The sequence below is a fragment of the Microtus pennsylvanicus genome, chromosome 7, assembly GCF_037038515.1.
Source record: "Microtus pennsylvanicus isolate mMicPen1 chromosome 7, mMicPen1.hap1, whole genome shotgun sequence".
Taxonomy (NCBI): Eukaryota; Metazoa; Chordata; class Mammalia; order Rodentia; family Cricetidae; genus Microtus; species Microtus pennsylvanicus.
The window spans coordinates 9,385,513-9,406,236 of NC_134585.1; the positions used below are offsets into that span (position 1 = coordinate 9,385,513).

General features: G+C 45.6%; 1 protein-coding gene across 1 annotated transcript in view; it reads left to right on the forward strand.

Annotated features, from left to right (window-relative positions):
• The first annotated feature begins 500 nt into the window (after positions 1–500).
• The window catches only part of Adarb1 (adenosine deaminase RNA specific B1), a 123,300-nt gene continuing 103,076 nt past the window's right edge, over positions 501–20,724 (forward strand). Inside the window, exon 1 of the mRNA XM_075979869.1 lies at positions 501–644. The gene's annotated coding sequence lies outside the window, so the exon portion shown is untranslated. The remainder of the gene's footprint in view (positions 645–20,724) is intronic.

A 20,724-nucleotide genomic window follows, 5' to 3' on the forward strand; every position in this document is an offset into this window, starting at 1 on the left:
AAGCAGAGGAAGACCCAGGGATGATTCCTGCGGGATTCCGCGGTACTACGCATAAGATGCAGTGAGTCTTAGAGCGGGGCAGCCACAGGCGCGCTTCCATGCGAGGCTCCCAGCCCAGTTCCCAGCTTCTACAGAATGTCTAGGGTCCTTGGTCCCACCTGTCCCCTCAGCTCCCTTCCATCTGAGGCTCCCGCTCTCTCGGGTCTCCTCAGAGCAAGTTCGAGAATCCCGGGCCGAAGATCTTCTCAATGCGTGACCGACCGAGGCTCCCTCCCCTTCGAGTCTCCCTGGGGACACAAGATGTGATTTGGTTCAAATCGCTACGCCCCGCGATTTCCGCCTTAGGCGAGTTGGGACTCCGGTTCGGGGCCCGGAGGCGCGGGCGCGCGCACGCCGGCGTCGGGCGCTGGCTCCACCCCTGCACGATCGCGCGCGCGCGGCTGCGGCGGCTGGGGCGGGGCGAGCCGAGGGGGCGGAGCCGCCGGCGCTGAGGTTGAGGCAGAGGCTGAGGCAGCGGCTGAGGCTGAGGTGGCTGAGGCTGAGGCGGCGGCGAGGGGCTCCTGGCCGGGGCCGCGGGGCCAGCCGAGCCCGCCGCAGCGCCCAGAGCCAGACGTCGGCAGCCCGCGGGCGCAGCGTGACCCGAGGTAAGGCGACGGGGACGAGGGCGGCCGCGTTTATGTAAGCGCGGGGCAGGTGGCTGAGGCCGCGCAGCGCCGGCGGCTGCGGACCTGACCACCGACCCCAGACCCTATAGATCCCGGCCCCGGGCCCGCGGCGGGCTGCGGGGTGGCTGGCGCATCCTCGGGTGGCGCGGGGAGGGCGGGCCGCGTCCTCTCGGATGCGCTGCGCTGCGGGAGGAGGCTGCGCCCAAGACGGCTTGTCCGCTCCTGGAGGCGCCGCGTCCGCGTGGGATGCGCTGCGCCGCGGTGAGCCGAGAGTGCGCCCCTCGGACAGGAGGCTGTGCCCGCGGAGGGGACCCTCTACTCCAGGGAGGGGACCTGTGCCCATCGGAGTGGAGGTTGCGCCGAGGAAGTGAACCGTCTGCCGGGCGGAGGGGACCTGTGTTCCGGGGAGGGGACCCTGTATCCCGGGAGGGGACCTTTGCCCAGCAGAGGGGAGACTGCACCCCGGAAGGGGGACCCTGTGCCCTGCAGGGGGAAAGCTGGCCCGGGGATGCAGACCTTGTATCCTAGAGAGGGGACCTGTTCCCAGCAGAAGGGAGGCTGCTCCCGGGGAGGAGACACCTTGTGTCACTCTGAAGCTGCGTCCGGGGATGGGGACCCTGTGTCCTGCAGAAGGGACCATGTGCTTGGCACAGGGGAGGCTGCGCTCAGAGAGTGAATCCTGTGTCCTACAGAGGGGACCTGTGCCGGGAGCAGAAGGGAGGCTGAGCCGGGGGGTGGGAACCCTGTTCTCCGAGAAGGGGAAGACGTACCAGGAGATGGGGACTTTGTGCCCTGCAGAAGGGACCATGTGCTTGACAGAGGGGAGACTGCGCCCAGAGGAGGGGGGCCGAGTGCCCCGCAGAGGTGAAGATGCGTCACAGGGAGGGGGGAACCCTGTAACCTGCAGATGATACTCTGTGCTCCGAGGAGGGAGATCCTAACTCTATACTCCACATAAGGGAGGCTGTGCCCCGTGGTGAGCGCCTTGTGTCCTGCAAAGGAGACACTGCGCTGCCAGGGAGTGGGCACCGTGACCCGGGAAATGAGGCTGCTTTTTGGTGGTCCGTGTCCCTCCCGAGGGCTCAGAGTCGGCATGGGGCGCCCTGCGCCTGGGTGACGAAGTTCCGAGTGCCCCGATGGCCGTGGGAGCCATCTGGGACATTAGGGACTGGAGGTGAATTTTGAGGTGCTCGCATAGGTAGTCGGAAAATCACTGTGTGGTGACTGTGTGCGAGAGAAGGTGTCAGATGGGGCTGTGGACGCTAGACTGTAGTGCCACAGGAGTTGCCTGTCTGTTCGGGATTTATGAGGGGAGTATCCGCACCGTTGTGTCTGGTTGAACGTTAATGTTTTCAGTTAGCAGGTTTGGGTTGTTACTTCTGGAGAGGGCATCTTTTTCCGTCTTTTGAAAACCATCATTGCGTTGCATTCTGAAAGGATAATGAAGTGGCCTGATAGCAAACTTGCTTTCTTATTGTTAGGTGCCGTAATTAAGATGACCAAACCGTAATTTTTACCGAGAATAGAAATAATGTATTACTCTTTGTACCTTTGAAAGGAAGCTGCATTTTCTAAAACTGTTTTTGACTCAAGAGCAGTGTCTAAGCTGTTTGAAGGAGCCTGCTGTTTCTTCCTTTCTCGGCAATGAAACTTCTTTACCCTGTTTGCTTGAGAGGGTTCCCTGGAGAGGGAGAGAAGAAAAAGGAGGCAGAAGGTTGGTTGGTACAGTTCCTTTGGAATGAGGATTAATGGTCCCTTGGTAAAGGTTCCTCCAAGGAGCAGATTCACAGCACGGGCACCCCACAACAGGGCTTGATAAATATTGGATGAGACACCCCGGGCTGGGTGCTGTGATCCCACAGTGGTGGAGAGGTGGAATTCACAGGCTTGGGAAGGAATGCATTCTCCATGCCTGGTCGATGTCAAGGGGTTTCAGAAACTGGGCACATTCAGTTACTTCTGCGTCAGCTACAAAGCTCCACTTGGAAGGATCGAAGGAGCCCTTTCTGCAAGGACAATGGTGGAGAAAGAAATTAATGACGTATCTTCCATGATGTGTCCAGTCAGTCATTGCTGCTAGGCCAAGGCAGGAAGATTAGATACTGAGAAACACATCTTGGCTCATAGGCAAATTTACTTCTTTGTGAGTTTATATGCCGTAAAGCATTTAAACTGCTTCAGAATATTTTGGAATTAAAAAAGAACCATTTAAAGCCATCTTGTCCTGCGAACGAACAGTTTGCAACTGGTCATGTGCTAGACCTCCTCTCTGGAATTACAGTGCAGGACTCCACAGGCACAGTACAAAACCCACAGGCAGTGTGCCTACTAATCACTTTAATAGCATTAACATTTTGAGATAAAATTACAATATTTGCAAAGGTATACAACTTTAGCTTTCAGGTTTAAAAACTTAAGCATGCATATAATACATTCAGGAAGGCAAGCAATTTATGTGTACATAATACATCCAAAAGGCACACAGAATAGGCTCAACTTCATTCCATTCTGTACCCCACCACTCAGTTATATAATATATAATTATATATACATATAATTTTTTAATATAATTTTTTCTGGTATTGGGCAGCGAGTGAACCGAGACCCTGGCACATGTTAGGCAAGTGGTTTACTACTGAAGTATATCTCAGCCTTGAGAAATGGTCTCACCATGTTGCCCAGGTTGGCCTTGAACTCATTGTCTACGTAGCCCACAGCCCACGTGGGTCTCAGACTATCAGTCCACCTGTCTTAGGCTCCCAGTATCTGGAAGGCTCGCCACTATACCACCAATGCAATGTACCAGTATCTGGAATTATGGTCTGTATCAGTTTTTAAAATAGTAGTGTTTTAAAATTTTCATTAACATCGTAACAGTAGGATTCTTATTTATACATGGGCATAAGAAAGATCTGCTCATAATCTTTTTTTTTAATATTTGTTTATTTATTTATTATGTATACAATATTCTGTCTGTGTGTATGCCTGAAGGCCAGAAAAGGGCACCAGACCTCTTTACAGATGGTTGTGAACCACCATGTGGTTGCTGGGAATTGAACTCAGGACCTTTGGAAGAGCAGGCAATGCTCTTAACCACTGAGCCATCTCTTCAGCCCCTGCTCATAATCTTTAATCCCAAATTTCTGTATTAGTAAGTTGTGTTTAAGAACTGGATTTTATTGCCTTGAGTGATGTAATTAGCCATGTAAATACACAGGATGAGAGAATATTGTTTAAATAGCTCAGAGGTTATCTAGAAGCAGCTTTTGGAGATTGTCGTCAATGAAGTTATACAGATGTTAAGGAGATGATCAAAGTTAGTGTGAACGCTTGGAGAGGTTCAGTTCTACTGGAAAACTTGATGGTTTTCAGTGTCTTTCTAACGTAAGAATTTCCAAAGTCCACAGTTTGATGTGAGGGAAATGGTTAGACTTAAAACCCTTTATTTAAGTAGAAAACAGTAAGATCTCCTGAATAAATCGGGAGCTTGGGGATCATGGACTAAGGTAGAAGGAGATGGGGGAGGAAGGGAGGGGAGCGGAGAAAAATATATAGCTCAATAAAAAAAATAAATAAAATGAACCAACAAATAATTCAATAAAACCCTTCATTTAATGTGTTCATAGTATATGAAGTAGAATAAATAACTAGCAACAATTTTACTTAAAAACTGCCCACTAGATCAGTGGTTCTCAACCTTCCCAATGCTGCAAGCTTCATGTTGTAGTGATTCCCAACCATAAAATTATTTTTGTTGCTACTTCATTACTGTAATTTTGCTACTGTTATTAATTGTAATGAAAATATATGATATGCAGGATATCTAAAATGTGACCCCCTGTGGAAGTGTTGACCCCCAAAGGTCTCAGATTGAGAATCACTGCACTAGATTAATTAAGATTTCTTTTTTATTGCTTGTGACTGTCTTTCTTGAGGAGTGGATGAAGAAGGTGCAGTAACCAGGCCAACCTTGCTTTCCACGGCAGTTAGGATCATTGATATTAATAATCAAGTTGTTGTTGTTTTCTTTTAAACAGTTTGATAATACTGCCCGTTGTTCTTCCCATGTTTATACTCATGTGGTACTCTAGGAATATGTATGCCAATGACTTTGGTTTCAGGCATGATGGGTTGAGTCCAGATGAAGCAGGAGGGGAATGAAAGTAGCTTAAAGGTGCCTCGTATTTATGTTGAAGAACGGAGTGGAAGCTGTTGGCTCTAGATCAATGATTTTAAAACCAGATGCTCTTTCTTTCTCATCGGGGGTACCTGTGCTCCAGGTTGTTGTTCTAGTGAGCCTGATGAGGCTAGTCTGCTTACCTGGGGTTCTCATTATGGGAATAGTGGAATCCTGAACAAGACTAGACTCTAATGTCTGTGTACCCTGAGGGGCAAAGGAAGAAGAGGTAGGTGGGAGGAAACAGAATAGGTGTCCAAGGAGTGTGGGGATATGTTTGGCTACAGCCTGATGCAGCCTTCCAGGCAGAGGGGACTCTGGGGTAAAGGCCTTGACAAGTGTTGTTAATGTCAGGGAACCATTGTGGTCAGAAAGGGAGGGAGAGTGGCAGGAAATGAGGCTGGAGAGGTGGGGAGGGCTGCTTCTTGCTAGACTATAGAGGCTGTGGTTAGGGATTTAAATTTTAATCCCAGAGTGATGGGAGGTCTTAGGAGGGCTGGCCTGCCTGCTCTTCTCCCTCCCCCTTTCCCTTTTAGAGAGTTTTGAACATGATAGGGAAGGATGTGATCTGGTTTATCTTTCAAAAGAATCATCTGGCTTGTGGATTTTTAGGAGCTTGTCATGTGCCAGGCTGTTTCAGATACTTCATAGCTGTAGGCTCAACCAACTGGCAGCCCAAAAGGTGAACATTATTACTGTTCAAGGTTTTTATTCATTTATTTTATTTTCATGTATATATGTGTGAGTGTAGACAACGTGGAAGTCAGAGGACAACTTCTCAGATTGTCAGTCCTGCTGAACGGTCTTTCCAGCCTCTTACTGTTTATAGATGGTGCTGTCAAGGCAGGGAACTGTGAGGAGCTTGTTCCAGGTCACACAGTCAGTGGCACAGAGAGATCCTCTATAGCATGCTACACTCATCCCCCTCACTTCATTGCTGCAGGCAGGAGTAGCCCTGGAGACCAGCGAGGAAGCCCAGGTTGGGGCCCAGCATGGGGGAGAGGTGGATTCATCACCGTGTAAGATGCTTTGTCTGTGAGGTGCACCATTGTTTTTTTATATTCCTGACAGAGGAGGGTGGGCCAATTAGAGGATGGCAACACTTTCTTACCACTTAGCATTCATTTACACTCATTGAAAGGACTGACTTTGAGCATAGACTATTGCAATGCTTTTGTGCTTTCATGAAAAAGGATACTGGAGTAATATAACCACAACACATTGCTTAGATTTGAGTCTTCTGACTTTTAGCTTGGGGTAGTGCCACGTTGGTGGAGTTGGAAGCCTGGGAAGGTTGTAGTTTAGGGTAGGGATTTGGACTTGAGATTTGGAAAATGAAGCCTGAGACCTTACTCAGCAGTCATACCAATACCCTAACCAGGGGGTCAGTGTGCCATCCCACCACCTAGCTATTTAACTTTTCTGTGCTTCAGCTTTTTATCCTTAGTTCAGGGAGAATAGAATTTGTGTCTTGACCAGGCATGTTGTTGCATACCTTTAATCCCAATATGAAAGAGGCAGTTGGGGTGAGGAAGGAAGGAAGGAAGGAAGGAAGGAAGGAAGGAAGGAAGGAAGGAAGCAACCGTCTCAAATGGTTGTCAAGTCAATATGCTGAGCTAATGAAGAAGGTCTAGAATAGTACCTGACTTGCAATATTTAAGAGAGTTTGCTTAGCTTATTGTTTTTATGATTAGTCATCTGAATGAGAGATTTGGATAGAAATGGAAATTCAAGGACAGGCTCAGGAAAAGGTTGGGCCATATATGTAAATGTAGGTGTCTTTTTTGAGTATAGTTGCTTTTTCATATCATAGGCTGGACAGTAAATATGGATGCAGAAGAGCAGAGGTAGGTACTGTGATACTGAAGTGGTGGATACTGAAGAAGAAGGCAAGCAGGAAGGTTCAGTATCCAGGAATCCAGTGATCAGGTACTTTTCAGTTTTAGGGGTCTGGAAAATACTTCCTTGGATTCGATGAGAGGCAGGCCATCAGTGACTTTGGTGAGGATTTGTAGGCATTAAATGTGAATGAATCTCTAAGGAAGTTTTGTTTAAAGGAAAACAGACTGCTAGAACTCAAAATGGGTGCAATGGTCTAGGCTCCTGTGTATCTTGTTTTAGATAATGATGGTAGCATGTTCTTGACCTGATTGAAATGAAAATTGCAGGAAGCAAGTCCTTGAAAAGGTTCTAGGGGCTAAAGGAGAGAGGGCGTTCAACCCCAGCACAGAGGCAGCTTCTGTATCTGGGACCTTCAGTTCATTCAAAAGTATTTGGAAGGTGTGCTAGCCTGGATTAGGAAGAATGGCATAGGACCTGGAATACCATTCTCACAAGCAAACATGCCCTGTGGTCTTTTTATGGAGAGGTTTATATGGAATGGAATTTTTCTTTATTAAAACGTTCCCTCGTCTTTGAATTGTCCTCATTGGAAGGAGAGCTAACATCCTTAGTTATCAGATGTAGCCCTGATGAGAGGACCTGGCATCTGAAAGCTGTAGAAGGAATGACCGGCTTGCATTTGGAATATCCCCAACCCCAGAGGAAGGTGACATCGAGGGTGCCAACATTTACATTGATGTTCATCCTGTTTAACAAAACTCCCATTAAGAGTTTGCTGACATGCCTTGCTTGAATGAGTTTGACTTGTATTCTTTGTGGTTGTTTGGCTGCTTAGGATTTGAAGTTAGAAACATCCTTGTTTTCAGTGTGATACTCAGAAGTTCCCCATACAGGGCAGAACTCACTGCTGTTACTCGAGAAACAGGGACCTCCCCTGCTTCTTCACATAGGCTTTGCTGGGAACCTGCTTCATGTGTATGGTTGTGGAAGATGCCAGGGACAGGGAGAAGGAGAGCTTACATCAGGGAAGGAGAATAAGTAAGGCACAACAGATGCTGTCCTTTGAAGTTATTGTATCTGTGACTTGCTAGAAAGAGGTGTGGCTGAGGTCCATATGTAGTGTGAGTTTTGTCATTATTTGGAAAACTGGAGGACAGTGGGGCAAGAGAACCTTTCCTGTGAAGGTGTGGTGAAAAGACAGTTGGGGAACACTGCTTGGTAGAGCTGTAGAGAGGGCTATGTCGTCTAGTCTATGGAACTGTGGAATGGACCGTGTCATTGTCTAGTTGGAGATTTGAAGGTGGGGCTGGAGGGACATGTAGGGACAGGTGGTATAGGCAGTGCAGGTTTTTAAAGTGGGGTTAACGCTTTCACGTAATGCAGGCTCAGAGTTGTAGAGGTGAGGAAGGAGAGAAGACAGGAATCTTTCTTTGGTGGTGGGTGCGGGATTGGGCTCAGGAAGAGGAGAGATGAAGCAGAAAACACTAATGCAGACTCAGTTTTTCCTACTATCCCCTCATGACATCATCCTCAGAGGGTGGCAAGATTTCACTGTGCAGGCAGTCGGCTCTGTACCAGACATCAGCAGTGTCCTCTGCTCCTGTCCGGTTGGATACTGTCTGCCTGGAGCATGATAGATCCTTAGGCTCAGGGCTCTGTCTTTAAGATGACCTCCACTTCAGGCCCAGTGGTTTGTCTGGACCTCTGGAACTTCTGACTGTCAAGTCAGGGTTCTCACAGCCCCTCCTCAGAGTGGCTTCCAGAAAGAACTACTTTATTCACATTTACATTTTATTATAAAGGGTATTTTGAAGGACACAGACACAGAACTTATGAAGAAGTCCCACGTGTGTTCTTGAAGGGCATGCATGCAGCAGCTTTGATCCTAGGGCACTTTGTAGCTTGTGGGTGGTTCTTGTTCAGCTTTCCATGAGCAGCCACACGCTGAACAGTCCAGAAGCTCCAACCATGTCTTGTAGCCACAATTTCTTTCCTCTGATACCTGTTCATGGCATAGGTCACTCCAATAGCCTGTGTGGGAGTCCAGCTTGGTGTGTCTGGTCAGTCTTCTTGGTCCTCCACCCTTTAAAAAATATTTTTTAATTATATTTTTTGAGATTTTATGTATTTTATTGTTCCTTTGCTTAGTGATACAAGGTGTCATTATGTAGTTTAGGCTAGCCTTGAACTCACAGAGATACACCTGCCTCAGCCTCTTGAGTGCTGGGATTAAAGGCATGTACCACATGCTAGTTAGGGTTAGGTTACTATTGCTATGATAAAACACCATGACCAAAAGTATCTTGGGGAGGAAAGGGTTTATTTGGCTTACACTTCCATATCACTATTCATCATGAAGGAAGTTAGGACAGGAGCTCAAATAGGGCAGGAACCTGGAGGCAGGAGCTGATGCAGAGGTTTTGGAGGGGTGCTGCTTACTGGCTTGTTCCCCATAGCTTGCTCCGCCTGCTTTCTCATAGAACACAGTACCATCAGCCCAGGGACAGCACCACCCACAATGGGCTGGGCTCACTCCCATCTATCATTAATTAAGAAAATGCCCTATTGGCTTGCCTACAACCTGATCTTCTGGAGGCATTTCTCAGTTGAGGCTCTTTCCTCTTTGATGATTCTAGTTTGTGTCAAGTTGGCATAAGAGCCACCAGCATAAGCACCATTCCTGTCTCATGTATTTTTTCTAGCTTCTCCCAAATACCCCCACCTCCCTATTCCCAATCCTTCCCACTTCTTGCCTACCCCCTTTAAATAATTACCGAGTTCAATTTGTGCTGATCCTATGTTGGTAAGTATGGAATCATTCACTGGAGTGTGTTTGACTTACTAGGGCTCCACCCTTAAAAAAATTTCTTCTCCTGCCGTAGAAGCCATAACTATCAGTGGCTTCTCAGTTAGAAGAGACTCATTCCCTCTCTGTTTTAATATTATTTATTTTATGTGTGTGTGCGCACATGTGTGTGTGTGTGTGCACATGTGCACGGCCTCTGAATGCTACAGGATATCATTAGAGATAAGGATGACTTTGGGAGCTGGTTCTCTCCTTTCACCATGGGTTCTCTGGATTGAATTCAGGTCATCAAAGTTGTGTAGCAAGTGCTTTCCCCGCTGAGCACTCTCACTAGGCTCTTGTTGACTTCTTTGTGCAGCATTCTCTCTTCTATTCTGAAGTGGGTCTTATTTGTCGTCAGACATGGTAGGTCAGGGAACTGTTAGGGAAGCTCTTGTCTGGTGATACTGAGGACAGACATTTTGCATCAGATTACCCACTAGTATACAATGTGTAGCATTTTTTGTGCTTATGTCTTTGAAATAATCACATGTTGTCTGTAAGTCACAAGCTTTCTAAGTTTTAAGTTGGTAGAACTGCTATGCTCAGGGAGATCCTTGCTCTTGGGTCAGTTCTCTTATAGGAGATCCCAGGGCTGATGTTTTTCAGATCAATCATGAAACTCATGTAAAGAGGTTCAATGACTTCTTGGGAGAGCTGGCTATTATTTAGCAAACAGTTCCTAAGTTCTTACTGTGTGTCATGCATGGTTAGTCTTGTTTGGTTCTCATGCTGATTTTGGGAGGACACTGTTCTGTGGGATGGCCACCACCCCTTTTCATCGTTGAGAAGTTGCTCTCACGGCTTACCTGAGTGGCTGCCTGCCCAATCTCCCTTTTCTCACTATGTGTCCTTTCAGTTTGTTCTTGGATAGCAGCCAAGTAGTCTCTCCTGCTTGAAACCCCGCACCTGTTCCATCTCAGGTGCTCCCAGCCAGCCCCTTCTGTCTTCTACCCCCAATCTGCCCTTGGTCCCTAGCCAGCTCTCACGTATTTCTGCACACACATTCATAAGTATGTGCTCTGTCACTCTGGTTGTTTTTATCGTTTGTCTATACCTTACTCCCTTCTTTCATCCAAATACAACTACCTGGCAGGATCGGAAGCTCCTGGAAAGCAGGAGTGGTGCACTATATGTCCTGAGGCCCAGAACAGTGGCTGGCAGATGGCAGGTACTTTTAAATCCTTGCTGAATGGGGGAGTAACTTTTTCTTATTCCTTCTGTAGGTGGTAAGTGATAGAGCCTGAATTGAAGAAGTTGTCTGCCTCTGCAAACGTATGCTTTTCTGCCTTACATGCTGCCCCCCACATCCTACTGTACTTACTGAATCAGTCATGTATTTATGCCCATATGTCTGTGTTATCTCCAGACTTCCTTGCTTTTCTTTGTAGAATAGAAACATTTACAAAACATTCAAAATTGTTATAAAATCATAAAGTACAATATAGTAAATTAATCTGTTGAAAACAGGGTGCTCACATCCTGGGGAAAAAAAAGTTGTGCCTCAACAACATCATCTTACACTCTTGGGCGGCGTGTGGTTGAAATGCATTCCCTGAAGTGATAACAGCATTTGAAAGTCGGATGCTCTGGGAGGTTTTAGAAAAAAAGCATCCAGACAGAATGAAAAATCTATGTGATTCAACTGTGGAGGCTTACAGGAATTAAAATTGGAGAAAGTGTAGCTTATCAGCTGCTTGGTTGAGAACCAAGCAGGAGAGTGATCCAGAATTTAGGGAATTGTGGGGAATAATCCCAGCTTGGTTCTGAATCTGCCCCAGCTTCTTTGAATGTGAAATGAAGATGCTAAAGTGGTGGCTTCTGAGGTTCTTTAGTTGTCCAGCAAATACTGATTGTAGAATTCCTGTGCAGGCGTAAATAGCACATGCCATGCCCTTGTGTTCTGGCTGCTAAGGTCCATATAGGGCTAGCACTTGGCACACAGATGTCCCTTAGGGTCAATGCCTGTTGAGAGGGTGCAGTATTGGAGGAGGGTTCTGAAGAGTTGAACAGGTTTGGGGCAGGATTGAAGAAAGTGAGATAAGGGGCTCTGGTCTTGTGAGGAAATACAAGACTTCAGAGGGCCAGAGTTGGTAAACCCTTTTGCACTTTATTTGGTACAGAAGAACTAGGTTGTCTATTGTCTCGAACTTAGCAGTTATGTGAGTTTGCAGTGTATCATGACTGATAAAGATAATCAATTAAGATTTAATTGCCCCTTCTCCCAACATTATAAAGTTGTTAACACATCTACCATTTGGGCTAGAAAACAAGTCTGAAAGTCAACAGGTTTCCCTGTGCCTTTACTAATGGGCAGTGCACATAAACACAGGCTTTGTTATTGCTGTTAAAAAAGTACAACCCAAACACACTAACCACATGATGGATAGCCTACTCTGGGTGAGTTGGGTCTATTGAGAAAGGGAATTTATTTGAGGTTCTTAGCATAACCTCAGAGCCCTTCCAATCTGACATCTCTTAAGCTTTGTGTCTCTTTTTGTGTACCAGGCACCTACTTCTTCAGCTTTTTCTCTCTTGAGGTAAAATCTTGTGGGGGTGTTGGATTGGCAGAGCTTATCACCTGTGTGTATCCTGGCTGCATGAGAGCAGATGGGATTTTGTGCTGCCTCAGAGAGGGTGCACTAATTACCTGGGTGGCTCCATCCCCAACACACACACCTCACACAAGAATGGGAGGAAGCCCTTAGTGTTAATTTACACATGTTCTAGGCCTGAGTACAAATGGCCCGAGACCCATCTGTTTGAAGGTAAAAGCCCCAAGAGACTCATGTACTTGGGCCACAGTTCAAGGTGCAATGACTTAATTGTTCATGTCCAAACTGTTCTAGATAGGAGGAAAATTACTTACATCAGATACATGTTTATTAGTCTCCATGAATACAGATTGATTTCTTTCTGGGGAAATATCCACCCAAAATAACAATACAGCCAAATTGTTATTCTGGAGCTGAATTTATCATTTTGTATTTGGGTTTATTATTATTTTTTCACATGTAACATCATGTTCTTTTGTGGAATACCCCAGGGGATTATTTTTCCTTTCATAATACATTGACAATTTATTTTCATTAAAATGCTATCTAAACTTTTGCAGAGCCTCACGCAATAATTTTTTGTTGTTGTTTAAATTTCCAGTTCCAAGAAGGTAATGGCGTAATCAATGAATGGTAAGTAACTGCTCCAGTTAGGAGCCGGTTTGGGAATGAAGCTGCAGCGTCTTTGTTTCATAAGATGTGGAGTTCAGAGGAGGGAATCATAAGGATTTCAGAGCTACACTTGGGATCACAGAGTTCAACCTAGATTTCACCATTGCTGGAACTCTGTGAAAGAAATTGGCTTGCATAACATCTCAGTCGGCTTTTGGAAGTGCTCCGAGGAAAACCTCTGTCTGGATTCTGCTAACCAGCTGTCCGTTGGCGCTTACACCGTAGAGCTACCAGGAACAGAGACGTTGACTTACACTCTTGGGATTTTTCCCCTGTGTATTTCTTGGTGCCTCATAGTAGATGATTATTGCCCACATGCAGATGACTGAGTGACATATTTGATCATTTCACACAAATGCTTTCTGTTCTTTAATTTTATCCCCCTAGAGAAACTGTATAAGGACAGTGATTATATTTCCACAGAAATATAGGCTGGTGCTGTGTGACCTGCAGGACACTGCCAAATGTATGCCTCTTGTTCATGCTTAGCATGTAGTGCCCACTCTGCTTGCCTAAAGTTTTTGCTGTGTTGATCAGCCGTAGGTACACATCAGATGGGCATAAAGGGCAAACTCTTTGTGGGTTTAGAATTGTTTATTCCTGAAGACCCTGGCTGGAGCAAAGGGAGGTTTTCCTTTTTCTCAGCAGCAGTTGTGAGCACTGGGATTCACTGGGCTATGTTAGCTGCGCCTTGTCACAGTCTATCGAAGAATTGACCCAGGAATTTTCTTGATCTTACTGACTGCAAAAGGAAGCAATACATAATGCAAATAGGACCCAATTACGTCTGAAGGTTCATTTTTCAGAGTGCTCCGGGAAGATGAGGAAGAAAATAAAATTGCTTATTTTAGTTTAAGAATTTTCTTTCAGGTCTGGGTTGTGACAATATCACTATAGTCCAGTTTTGGAGCTTTCCCATTGCACTGAGTGCCCTCCATGTCTGTTTTCAGTTATTTTCATTGTAACTTGCAGTGGCTGCTTTTGTGTCAACTTGAAACAAGCTATAGTCATTAGAGAGGAAGGAGCCTTAGTTGAGGGAATGCCTCCATAAGATCCAGCTGTAAGGTATTTTCTCCATTAGTGATCAGTTGTGGAGGGTCCAGTCCATTGTGGGTCATGCTGTCCTTGGGCTCGTGATCCTAGGTCTTCTAAGAACGTAGGCTGAGCAAGCCAGGGGAAGCAAGCCAGTAAGCAACTCCCTTCAATGACCCCTGCATCAACTCCTGTCTCCAGGTTCCTGCCCTGCTTGAGTTCCTGTCCTGATTTCTTTTAGTGATGAACAGTGATGTGGAAATGTAAGCTTATGTTTCATCACAGCAACAGAAACTTTTAACTAAGACCCAGCCCCTGCTGTAGGTCATCTGCATGCAATCTCTAGATTCCCTTTTGTCAACCCTTCGTCTTATTGAAATCAGGTCCTAGGCAGACTTCCCTGCAGGGTGTAGCTCACTTATGTGCATCTAAGGCTCACCCACCCTGCAGCTTTACAGTGGTAGTCTGCTCTTTTGTTATGTGTATGTATCACATCCTGGTCATCTCTTACCAGAAATGGTGTTAGATTAGGCTGTTTCCACTTTATAACAATTACAAATTATGCTACTCCAAACATTAGTAAAATGTCTTTGTGTGGATATGTTTGCCCATTTCTGTCATTGAGATTGGTTTTCCATTGCCTTCCACTGGGCTGGAGAGATGGCTCAGCTGTTAAAGGCTAGGTTCACAACCATTGCCTTCTACTGAGGAGTTCTCTACATCATGTGCCTTGGTTGTTTCCAGGATGAATTATCTGAATTACCTTGGCATAATGTTGAGCAGAAACTATGTGGGTTTCTTAAGATGGCAGTCTTATGTCAGATCCTCAGTAGTATTTGTGTGTGTGTATGTTTTACTCATTCATCAGAAGAGAAAATCAACTGTAATGTTTGAACCATGGAACCCCCTAAATTAAACCTACATTCAGCCTATAAAAACACATATCCAATAATATGAAAATATGTGTAGCGTGACCTAGATACTCATATTCATGAGAGTCATGAAGAGCAGGATCATCTCTGTGGGCTGTCTTACAACAATTTCCAGGACGTACTGAGTGCGAATGTTTGGTGAGCTTCCTTTATGTTGAAATGCATGCTGGCTAGATGCTTGTACAAGAAGAGGTGGGAATGGAGAAGTGTGGTCACAGCAGGATGTAGAAGTGATAAAAAAGACAAGATGGGTCACTGCACTGTAACAGTACACCTTATACTGTATATCAGTATACAGTAAACTGACACAGGCTAGCCTTTGGAGATATAGATGCTTCATATACCGGCGAAGTAGATAATTAGGATACATGGTGACTCTATGTGGGATGCAAGTAGAGACCCGAGTAGAGCAAGTGAGAGAAAACAGTATATTGACTGGATTCTTTCAGGGTAAAGCTGGAAGAACCAAATGAAATGTTCTGTCTTGATAGATTTGTTTCTCGAGGGTCAGGAGTTAAATGTGTCAGGCTGTACTGTGTGTATATGGTTTCAAACATGGGTTGATCATAACAGAAGCCAGGATTCCCCTTGCTCCAGGAGATTTCAGATAAGGGCAGGAGGGGCTGGAATGTGGTGTTGCATTGGAGTTGGGTGGTCTTTAATAGTACAGGGCAGCGCAGATGCATGTAATCTCACACAGGTACTCTGGGAAGGCCCAGAAGCAATGCCTCTCAGTATCAATGAACGCACTCACCCTGTGTGGTGGCTCACAGATGACATCTCTGGGATGTCTGTTGGTGCCAGGAAGAGAAGAAAGGCTCGGGGCTAATCTGAAGGAGCCCTTCACGAACAAAGAAAGGGAATCATGATTAATTAGGTCATAGAATAAAGTTCAGGTCACTCTCCACTAATACAGCCAGCTGACCAGATAAGCATGTAAATATGGAAGAACGGACAGCTCTTCCTCGTGGAAGAATGCCAGTCAGCGGTGCAGAAGGAACAAGGAAGGGCCTAGTCCAGCCAGGGTAGGCAAACACTGTGGTCACAGTGCTGGGATCCCAGGATGGGTGTTCCAGAGGTCAGTGCTAAGATTAGTGGGGAAAAGTTGAGGAGAAAGGGGGTTTTTGCCTTGAAACAGAACATCTTTACCCCCAAGTTCTTTATTTATTAAAAAGGGAAAAAGTAACTTTAGAGTGGAGAGAGGCAACAGATAGTCCCTCACCAGGGGTGACCTGGCCTGCAATGAGCTTGCCTACCTCATGTGGTCCTCTAGTGTCCCTACACAACCAGGGACACTATATTATCTAATGAGGAAAGAACTCGAACTGCTCCATTAGGGGTCACCGTCAGTGCTTGGGCTGTGCATATACAGCGGAGAAAAGGAAGGCTGGGGACGCTCACTTTGCTTAGAGGACATAGAGAAGCCACAGCAGTGAGATACAAGGTGGGGCGCCCAATGGGATCCTGGGGAGAAAAGGTTAGTGGGAAGCTGCCACGGTTAATGGTCCCACACCGAGTTCATTTCTCAGTTTGACAGTCTCCTACCCAGTCTTTCCCAGTGCTCACAGCTCAGATCCCTGTGCTTATGCTTTCAGGAGTGGTGAAGTGAAGGGCGTATGGAATCTAAAATCTCAAAATAAAAGACGGAGAAAGAATGTATAGAAAGAGCGCACCCAGAGCAACGCCTCTGCCTCTGGAGTGCTGGGATTAAAGGCGTGTGCAACCACTGTCCAGTCCAGCTTGTGTTCTTCTGTTGCTGAGAGGGCTCAGGTCACTTCATCCTCCTGGAAATCCTGGTTGCCTCTCTAGCTTCAGTGTGCAGCACTTTGCAGATGTCCCTTCACATGTGGGTGGACATGGGCCCTCAAGGGCAGGAGTGCTTCTCTCCATCCTCAGGAAAAAGTGAGCCCTCAGCTGACCCAAATCTAGAGGTGCATTTGAGTGTTTGATTCCCGATATGGAATGAATATTTCCTACATTAGCTGCTTGCCTTACTAGATCTTTGGCTTTGGTTTCCTTCATTTTTCCTTCCCCAAAAAGAAGAGGTTTTTTTTTTCATAGTTAAATGTGTTGGTCTTTTCCTTTATTTCTTTGGGATATTATATCTCATCTAAGAACATTTCTCTCTATTATTATTCATTTTATTGTAGTGGTTGTTTTGCCTTTCACATTGAGCTGATTCATATGAATTTTTTTGTAGCTTGAGGTTGGCCTAATATGCTAGCCCACATTTTTGAGTGGTCTGCCCCATGCCCCCAGGCCAAGCATCCTCATCCTAGAAGTCTCATCTGTTATCCTCCAAGACTTGTTAATGTGGGGATTTTGTGTGTGATTATAGCCACAGCTTGCAATTATATTTCATGGCATCTATATAAAGAATCCTATTCTGAGCACATGGTCTACTTATGGTATTATAATATCTAATGCCCAGTTGTAGCATTAATTGTCTAGAGTCTTGGATACCCTGTGGTTTGTGCTGCATGGATGGTGGTGATAATGAGCACCACTGCTTCTTTGACCCTTATCTCTCACTCAAGTCCCCTCATGCTGCCATTAAATGGGGGAGGGTCATTGTAGTTGTTCTGTACGTGTTATCTGTGGCAAGGGACTGCCTCTCCCCAGTTTGCTGAGGACTCTCAAGAGTCATCTTTGTCACAAGCAGCATTGGAACTTACTGTCTGCATCCACTGCATCTGCTGAGATGGTCATGGTTTCCCTCTACCATCTCTAAATACAGAAAAGTCAGGATGGGCTTCCTGACATCCTGCATTCTGAGGATGCAAACACACTGCAAAGCCACAGTTTCTGTTTAATACCGTCTTCAAGAGGAAACTCTTCCCACTTCCAGCCCCCGAGCTTTTCCTATTTTTTGAGACGTGGGTTACAGACTGCACAGTATCCCTAGTGGTGTAAATATTTAGCACCTTGCTTTCCAGGTAGGGGACAAAGCCTGATTTGAACATTTGCCAATTTTGTTAGTTTATATTTTAGCTCAGCTTGCCAGTGTGCTGTCACCTGGTTGGTGGGTCTGCTGAAAGTGTGGCATTGTTGGGAAGCAGGTGATAGCTCTCCTCTTAGTATTTTCATGTGACCGTCCCCTGAAATTAGCCCTGTGCTCTCTGGTCCATGCTTCTACCTCTTCAAGTGACTGCTGCTGACCTGTGCTGCCATGGCGTCCTTAGTCTTGGCTTGAATACCTGCCACGTTTAACTTTAAGTAGTTGCAGTGTCCTGAGCCTGTAGGCCATGGTTGGTCTGGGTACTAGTTTTGTTGACTGCACAACATGGGTTGTGATAACAGCTCTGCTTAAATGTGGTGGTGCCATTGACTTAAATTCATACATCTTCTCATCCTTAGCATAAACTAGGCCTTGCTCCATTCATTTGCCTACCTAGTCATTAAACAGATTTTTTTTGAATTCCTGCTGTGTGCCTGTTATGGCACATTTTGGAGTTGGAAGTGTGGTAGTACATACAAAGATCAGCCAGTCTTGTCTTCATGAAGCATCTCTCATTTGGCTGACACATCAATAGACTGTCCCTGACAATTTTCTCCTTATGCAGACTTCCACTTAATTTTGCCCCTGGCATTATTTTAAGTCAACCTGATTTCTTCCACTGCTTGGGTTGTGAAATTTCCTGCTTTGATGTTAGTTGACATTCAGCCTCGCTACATATGTGATTGTTTCTGCTTTTACTAACTTTTTACGCTTAAAAGGCAAAGAAGTTGAATTATGATTTTACATTAGAAAAGGTTAATGTTTAAAAGGTTATAACAATATAGTAATTGGAAATTTGGTGAAATAGTACTTTTTATGGCATTAACTGTCACCACTGAGTGAATGGTAGTGAGCCTGGTTTAGTGAGTCACTCCTAGAGAGGGCAGGAAGTGGTGTGGGCCTCTGGCTTTAGTTTTCTATGGTGAATGTGTCTTTGGGCAGCTTGGTGGCTCTGAGGATTGGGAGCCTGGCCATATACCCATTCACAGTATGTTTAGTGTGCTGGGTATAGCGATGAGCTGTGGGTGAGAAGGTGGATCCTCTGAGTGTGAGCTTCGTGAGGAGGAGGCACTGGTGAACCCAGATGGTGCCTGGATGGTGATGGTCTGGGCGTTTGGATGTAAGCCAGGAGACCCCGGAGTCCCATCTGTTCATCATTCTGCATACTGGGTTGGGTTTCTGCTGTTCTAATCCTTTGCAAATTAATTCGTCTTTACTTTAAACAGCATTATTTTATTTTAATAAGAAAATGGCTCTACTTTATTTATTTGGAACAATTCACAAGACTCTAGAGATCAGCTTCCTTCTCAGGTTTCTTGGAGGAGGTTTCAGAGGAGCAGAGAGTGTGATAGGGAAGGCCTGGAGTTACTGTGGCCAAAGGAGAGAAGCCTGGAATGTGGCAGGCCTGTGCTGAGACCCATAGTCTTAATTCTCTTCCCTTGATCCCTGGTGCTCTGCTGGAGTGGACAGTTCCCTCCTCCTTTCCTTTGTGTGGTGACTGACCTTTCTCATCCTTCCTACAGTGTCATAACTGGTTGGTTTGATTGATTCAAAACATGAACATAGCAGAAAATGTTTTGGGAGTATACATGGTTTCTATTTTTAGTACAGTTATACCTTGGAATTTAGTTCTTCAAGGTAACAATTATGAGAGCAAGTCTCAGTCTGGAAGTTGATCACTGTTATTTCATCTTGTCTCCCCTCCTCTGCCTTTCCCTTTCTCCTTCTTTCCCTCCCTTTCCTTCTCTTTTTCCCCTCTCCCCTTCCTTCCCCTGTTTTTTCCCCTCCCCTTCCCATAGTTCCCCTTCCTCCTCTCTTCTTTCTCTTGAGGTAGTGCCTTGTTTTGTAGCCCAGCTGGCCTTGATCTTTCTGCTTTAGCCTTGTAAATGCTGTATTACCTGTGTATACCACCATACCTGGTCTGAATGTTACCTTTAAAAATCAGAGTTTAGGAGTTCTTGTCTAAAGTCAAATTTCCTCCATTGCTGTGTTCCATTAGATTATTAAAGAGGGACATGTATTTACCCCCATAAGTCACCTGGTTGTGACTGATACCAGTAGCACAGGACACAGGAAAAACACAGCTTCCTATAAATATTGAAGCAGTGTCTAAAACTAGGGACTGTTCCAAATCCCAGTTGACTCGAAGGACATGGTCACTGTAGCTGTTTCTAGCATCATACTTGAATCTAACCCTTTACCTGAATAATCAATTAAGAAATTATTTTAATAGCCTCCATTTTTATAAAAATAAGAGCTGTGCAACCTATACTTTTTAAAATTCTTTTTTTTGTATGTGTGCACATATGTGTGAATGTATAAAGACCAGAGGTCATTGTTGGATGTCTTCTTCAATGACATTCCACCTTTTCGTTTTGTTGTTTTTTTATTTGTTTGTTTTTGTTTCTTCGAGACAGGGTTTCTCTGTGTAACAGCCCTAGCTGTCCTGGAACTCAGTTCTGGAGATCAGGCTGGCCTTGAACTCACAGAGATCTGCCTACCTCTGCCTCCCGAACGCCACCACTACCTGGCTTTCCATCTATTTTTAAATTTTTATTTATTATTATTTCTGTCTCTGACCCCCCCCCCGCCCCGTGCATATATGTGCGTGAGTTCATGCAAGCACATGGTCACTTATGCAGGCCAGAGCACAACTTTTTGGAGTTATGGGGATTCAACTCAGGCAAATTTCTGCAGGGCAAGTTCCTCTACCTGCTGAGCCATCTCACTGGCCTTCCACCGTATTTTCGGAACAGGCTATCTCTCTGAATTTGGAACTTTCTGATTCTGCCGGGCTTGTTGGAAGACCGGTTTCCACACCCACCCTGCACTGGGCTTACAGGTAACCCCACCCCCATCCCCCAGTCCCCTTGTGGTTGATGGGGATTAAATTCAGGTTCTCCTACTTGCATGACAAGCACTTTGCTGACTGAGCCATCTCCCTGGGCTCTCTTACTTATTTTCTTGAACTTAGAGCCTAGGTCCTAAAGATGTCCAAATTGCTAT